This window comes from Pelodiscus sinensis, chromosome 2 (assembly GCF_052426305.1).
Source record: "Pelodiscus sinensis isolate ZL-2025 chromosome 2, ASM5242630v1, whole genome shotgun sequence".
NCBI classification, from domain to species: Eukaryota; Metazoa; Chordata; order Testudines; family Trionychidae; genus Pelodiscus; species Pelodiscus sinensis.
In genome coordinates this window covers 251,279,064-251,286,401 of record NC_143053.1, presented here as the reverse complement: position 1 = coordinate 251,286,401, position 7,338 = coordinate 251,279,064, and positions in this window count along the sequence as shown.

Genomic DNA, 7,338 nt, shown 5'->3' with positions numbered 1-7,338 from the left:
TATTTTTTAATCCACCTTGTTATTAATCCTACTCCATCCACACCTAATGTCAAAGCTCCCATTGACTTCAATGGAAAGAGAGTAGGGACTTGAAATTCCCAGGACTGTCGTTAATGTGCTTTAACCCCATTAATAAAAGTAGGAACTTGACTAAGCATCTGAACCACTCTTGGGTTCCCAAGCAGCCAGCTGTTCTCGGGAAAGAGGCCTATATTTATAGAACTGTGACGGTTCCCCCATATGGGCGCTGAGGGGAGTACAACTTGCCACTGCTCAGAAAGCATCCTTGAAAGAGCTTGGGGATTTAGACATCTAATGGAGACTTCGTGTATGCACTGAGAGACCTAATGCTTTCTCTGCCATTACACAAATTGCCAGCTCACCCTCTGTACAGCCTTGGATTTTTCGCTCACCCTGATCAGCTTCTCAGCAATTAGGGGCCCAGGAGAACAATATTCTGGGGACACTGGCCAGTAATGGACGAAAGTGAAGCACAGATGTGTCCAAATAAGAGGCAGAGCTCAAAGTAATGTGCCTTATGAAAATGTGACAGCCCCTTTAAGTATATGAACAACCCCCCTGCTTCACACAGCGACTGGATGTCTCTCTCAAAAGGATCATCATCCTGGCAAACCCCAGAGGAATGTCACCTCCTTGCAGCTTGTGTGTCCCCCTTCCCCCGCCACCAAAAATAATCAGTCTTGAGTGAGGTCCTGAAGCTGCTCTACCTTTGCCTCCAACACACAGGACACTGGAATGGCCCCTTTGCAAGGTCTGCTCGGTCATTTTCACTTCCAGGGCAGAGAAATTCTCGGCCGTTTCCGCTACGAGGACCACTTATCGGATTGTGGCAGGTAGTTGGCTTCTGTATACATAGGCTACAACTTTATAAGCCCTGTCCCACCTCCACTCCTTCCCTCAAGGCCCCACCCCCACTCCACTCCACCTCTTCCCAGCCTTGCGCCACCCTTCCCCTGAGCATGCCCTGTCCTTGCTCCCTCCCCTCTCTCTCAGCACCTCCTGCATGCAGCTGCATCATGGCAGTGGGAAGCGCTGGGAGAGAGGGGAATGTGCTAATTGGCAGGGCTGCTGGCGGGCAGGCTGGGAGGCACTGATGGGGGCTGCCAATGGATGCTCACCACCCACCATATTTTTTCCATGGGTACCCCAGGGCTGGAGCACCTATGGAGTTGGTGCCTATAATGCCCCTTACACGTGAACGTAAACGAGACTCTGGGGAAATGATCTGTCCTGGAGGAGGCCAGATTACATGCTCATAGGGTTGTCAGGTGTTCGGTTTTGAACCGGACAGTCCAGTATTTGAGCTTTCTGTTCGGGAAACAACTTGCAAAAATATGAATGAGAAAATAGGAATGTCCGGTATTTTCTAAATCAGATGGAATGTCGATTGTGATGTCATGTCAAGTGTGTCCAGTGTTTTTGTTGAAACCATCTGGCAACCCTACCTGGTCCTTTCTGGCCTTGGAGCTGATGAATCCACACCCAACCTACAAAGGGCCAAACAGCGCAAGCCAGAGGCACACCCCCAACCTTGAATTAGACCACCACCACAAACTGTGCAAGGACATCACACCCCGCCTTCCCACACAGCGTCAGTACCTGCTCCCTGCAGCACCACCCCACGAGAACACACTCCCTTCCATCTGCAATCGGCAGGGGTACAATCCAAAGGTCTTTACCACCTTGCCAGCCGGGAGAGGCAACTGACAGCTTCCTCTTAAACCCTTGTACTTCGAGTGGCACATAGAAGCATAACTGACAGCTGCTCCCTGCAAAATGGCCACTTCACCCTTGCAGCGGCTTGGCTCTGCTATATTGCATGAGCCAGCCCCAGCAAAGTACATGGGGGGAGGAGGTAGTGGCTCTAGACTGAGGCTCATTGAGGCAGCAGCAGCAACTCACTATGGTGCCCAGAACTGGACACAATACTCCAATTGAGGCTTAATCAGCACACAATAGAGCAGAAGAATGACTTCTTGTGTCTTGCTCACAACACTCCTGTTAATGCATCCGTGAATCATGTTTGCTTTTTTTGCAACACTGTCACCTTGCTGACTCATATTTAGCTTGTGGTCCCCTGTAATCCCTAGATCCCTTTCTGCAGTACTCCTTCCTAGACAATCACTTTCCATTCTGTATGTGTGAAATGGATTGTTCCTTCCTAAGGAGAGTACTTTGCATTTGTCCTGATTAAACTTCATCCTATTTACCTCAGACCATTTCTCTAGTTTGTTCAGATCATTTTGAATTATGACCCTCTCCTCCAAAGTACTTGCAACCTCTCCCGGCTTGGTATCATCTGAAAATTTAATATGCCATCATCTAAATTGTTGATGAAGATATTGAACAGAACCTGTCCCAAAACAGACCCCTGTGAAACCCTACTTGTATGCCCTTCCAGCATGACTGTGAATTGTTAATAACTACTCACTGAAAATGGTTATCCAGCCAGTTATGCACCCACCTTAAAGTAGCCCCATCTAGTATTTGGCTAGTTTATTGATAAGAAAGTCATGCGAGACTGTATCAAATGTCTTTCTAAAGTCAAGGTATAACGTGTCCACCACTACTCCCTTATACACAAGACTTGCTATCCTATCAAAGAAATCTATCAGATTGGTTTGACATGACTTGTTCTTTACAAATCCATGCTGACTGTTACCTATCACCTTATTTGCTTCCAGATCTTTGCAGATGAATTTCCTAATTACTTGCTCCTTTATCTTTCCCGACACAAAAGTTAAACTGACTGGTCTATAGTTTACTGGGTTCTTATTTCCCTTTTTATAGATGGGCACTATATTTGCCCTTTTCCAGTCTTCTGGAATCTCTCTCGACTTCCATGATGATAGCTAAAAGCTCAGATACCTCCTCTACCAGCTCTTTGGGTATTCTAGGATTCATTTCATTAGGTCCTGGTGACTTGCAGACATCTAACTTTTCTAAGTAATTTTTAACTTGTTCTTTTTTTTTAATTTTAACTGCTAAACCTACCCCCTTCCCACTAGCATTCATTGTGTTAGGCATCCCTTCATCATCAAACTCCTTGGTGAAGACCAAAACAAAGAAGTCACTAAGCACCTCTGCCATTTCCAAGTTTCCTGTTATAGCCCATTAGGGGCCTATGTGAGACATTTTGTTTACCATTGTGCGCACACAAGGTTGCCAGATTCCACTGGTTTCCATCTGTGTAGGGTTTGCTTTTTTCCTACTGGTGCTACTAAAGTGACATGCACGTAGAGCAAGGGCGCATGAAATGTGGTGCGTGCTGATTGCACACAACTTTGACTGGGAGAGCCGTGTGCTCTCACTGCATCCAATCAAAGCGCTGCTACGGTGCAATCCGCACAGCCCGCAAATGCTAGGTAGGCAAGGGCAGTGAGCAAAACTACCCTCTCCAAGAAGACTGTCTTGGTTATAACAATCTCATAGCCCACTGAGGTGATGGAGGGCCACTCATGCAGCCCACTCACTAGCCTAGGTTGCCCATTGCTGACGTGGTACAACATACCAACATTGCTGATGTGGTGAACGTATCAATCCCACAGACTTTCTACAGGAGACTCTGGGGAAATGCTCTGTCCTGGAGGAGACCAGAGCAGATGCGCACATGATCTTTCTGGCCTTGGAGACTATGAATTGGCACCCAACCTACAAAAGGCCAAACACCACAAGCCCACTGCAAGGGCCTCTGGGCATCACTTCAATAAGTGGATGCAGGCCCATCTGTGATGTGCCTAATTGGAGCATCCCCAGAGCAGGGACATGGATAAAATCCTAACAAAGCTACCAACTGGAATGATGCTCTAGCCAGGGGCGGGGTGGGGTCAGTTTACATGTAAATGGATCCATCTCCATAGGCTGGATCCGGAACATGACCTCCAGTGTGTTTATCACGAATCAAAACATCTCAGCCAGCATATTAGCCCTGAATAAATATGGAGGCTTGGTCAGGTGAAGCACATGGGATAATCCCCACCAATGGGTGTTAGTAACGACCGCTGTGAACCAAGGCTTGAGAACAATTCATCCGCCAAAAGGTAAACCACATTTTGAGAGCAGCACAAGAGGTGACAGGCAAACAACCCACTTTCCAGCACTGCTGCAGCAAAGAACCCTTCCCTAATAAACTGAATGATTATTTAGTATCCACTGCAAACATCTCTGCAGCACTTATTGAAAGCATCCACAGCAGCTTCAGAGTTAGCCTTTGTAACAGCAGCAGCTGATGATGTTTATGTACCAGGTGCTAATGCCTCAAAGAGCTGATTTCTGCTATTCACCCATTTTAAGACGTAAGTGTCTGGTTTGTTTAGTTCCTATGGTGTCTGCTTGTAGCTATGCTGTGAGGCTCATTCAAGGCAAGCTTCACAGATTGCTGTAGCTGGAAGAAAGGTATAGTCTAAATTCTCTGCAGTACAGGATTGGTAGTTGATCTGTTTGATTCGATAGGTCCTTCAGAGAGAAGCTCCTAACTCATGATCACCTTTTAACCAAAGATCCTGTCCCTAGAACTCATTAGAGAGCTCAGGAGCTGCTCAGAAACTGTGGACTCAACTCCTCCAAGAAGCAGGGCCTAATCCGTCCTTCACAACCTGCAATGTTGGAGCTCTTTTTCAATCTTCCATGTCTCGCATTCGCTCAGTGCAACGCAGCCATGCCCAAAAGAAACAACCCTACCCAAACAATGTGCTCCACAGCATATGTAAGCGGGGGAATGGTCCCGCTATTGTGGGGAACTTTCCTGGCTTCTATACTACCCTGGTGAAATGGACCAACGAAAGGATCTGAGTCCCCACTCCCACTTCCTTTACCCAACCGACTCCCTGACCCTGAGGGCTCCCCTTCCACTCTCCTGAGTAGCAGAGTCCTCAAAATCCCAACAAGGCTGGGCCCAGGTTTTCTGGGGCTTAATCCCCGACCTTGTAGTCACTTGGGGCAGGGGCTAGGGTGTCCCCACTCTAGGGTGCTCTCTTCACACTGGATGCTTTCTTGACCCAGTAATCATTACATACAGTTCAAAGCAAATACAATTTATTAAACAGCAACTGATTAAAAAGAAAAGAGTAAGGAAAAAATGAGAGAGGTTAAATGAGAACACGCAGTCCTGCTCTGTAGCACAGGGACATCACAAACAGCAGTTTGCAGAGTGTAAGGACAGTTCACAGTCTCTTCCTTATAGGCCCCTTAGAGGCCCTGGATGTGCTGCAGGGGGGCTGCAGGTTGGATACGCTTGCTCTGGCAGTGACCACACGACTTCAGGCTCTAGGTGGCAGGACCCATCTCCCAGTTGGAGTTACAATCCCTCTCCAAGTCTGGGCTGCAGGGCCTCTTGGCTGGTGGGGTCTCCCTGCCCAGAGTCTCTCCCCCCACTTTGCTGGTCCCAGCTGCACACCACACCCAGCTGCAGACTTTGCCAGCCTCCAGCTCCTTGTGTTGCTTCTCTGACCCCTTTGGCTCTCAGGTCACTGCAGGTCTGCTGCTCACCACAGAGTCTGCGCTCCTTGGGCCGTGTGTGTCTGGCTCTGTCACTGCAGGACGGCCCCTCGGCACAGCTTGCACTCCTTGGGCTGTGTGTGTCTGGTTCTGTCACTGCAGGTCTCCTTCTTAGCACAGGGTCTGCGCTCTGTGGGCTGTATGGGCATCTGGCTCTGACATTTCAGGTCTGTCTCTCAACACAGGTTGCTCTTCCTGCTGCTCTTCTTAGCTCTCTCTCCTTTTCTCAGAGGGTATGTCTACACTACCCCCCTAGTTCGAACTAGGGGGGTAATGTATGCATACCGAACTTGCTAATGAAGCCCGGGCCGAACTATCTGTACGCCTCGTGGATTAGGAAGCCTAATCCGAACTATCTAGTCCGTGCCGCGTGTAGCCGCGCGGCACGGGGTTCGCACTAGCCAGCTTTTAAAAATGGCGGCGCCGGCTTTATGCTAATGAAGCCCGGGAAATTCAAATCCCGGGCTTCATTAGCAAGTTCGGTATGCATACATTACCCCCCTAGTTCGAACTAGGAGGGTAGTGTAGACATACCCAGAGAGACCCAGAAAATCCCAGCTCACTTGGAGGATGGAACCTGGCCTCCTAATTTTCTCATTGGCCTGTACAACCTGTCAATCAGGCTGAGCTGGAGTGTTGGCCGATTTTCATTGTTCCTGGGGTCTGTCAGTCTCAGGGCCCTGATTTCTCATAGACCCTTTCCCTTTTGGTACTGGGAGCCGACCAACCAAAAACTCCCACTGAGTTTTAGTAAGGGGCTAACCATCCCCTTACACATACACAACTCTTCCCCTGGTGAAAAGCGGAAGAAAAGAACCCAACACAGGTGACAGGTGCTAGCCATGTTGCTTTGCACTACTGGAAGGCACTCCGTTACTATGGAAAGGAAGGGGTTATAAGAACCTATGTGGAACAGAAATGCAATTCAAACTGCCAGAGAAGGAAGATCAGGACCATAGGCCAACAACAAAGGCTGAATGATGCCTTTGAAAAACAGTCAAGAGGAACACCTGATGGAGCAAATGGTAGTTCTAGTTGCTATCCTGCTATCTGCAAACACAAGGATTCAAGAAGCTACAGAACAATCCCTCCTGAGCTAACACATGAGCTACAGGGCAATGATATGATCTGGATCCCCACCTGGTTTCTGCAGCTGCTCAGCATTCATATTGACTCATAATATTGGGCCAAATCATGGAGCCAACACTCAACTGGAGTTGTGCATCAGTGACGACTATAGGATTTGCTATTTTGTATTGAACTGGCTAGTATGGATGTGCACCATTGCTCTCTGGTGGCTAGAATAAGAACTGCCCAATTGTATGACAAAGGCCTCAGACATCTGACAGTACAGCTAACATGGACAGGACCCAGGTTTGCTGACTCCCTCTCCTGGGACTTGACCCTTAAAGCAACCACTTTCCTTACAACCAGATAAATTTTTTATCTCACAAGTGTAAGTTTTTTTTTTTAAATAATAAAATATATTCTGTGAAAAGAAACCTTTTCACATCCTCTTTCACTGAATGCATAGTACCGTCTGCCAAATAAATATAATCTGCATTACAATACCCGCGGCTCAGGCAGTAAGCTTCTGCATTTTACCAGAGCAAGGGAACCTTTCAATAATTCCTCGCCTGAATATGAGTATATAATTAGCCCTAAGATAATGCATCAACACGCACTTCCTAGTTAGCTCCTGTATGCCGATCCAGCAAGTATGAAGTTAAGTCTCAACATACCACAAGTACAAATGTGAGCTAAGGGTATCTCCTTGTGGAGAAACAGCTACATTGCCGGGAGTATGCAAGCTGCTTCTGA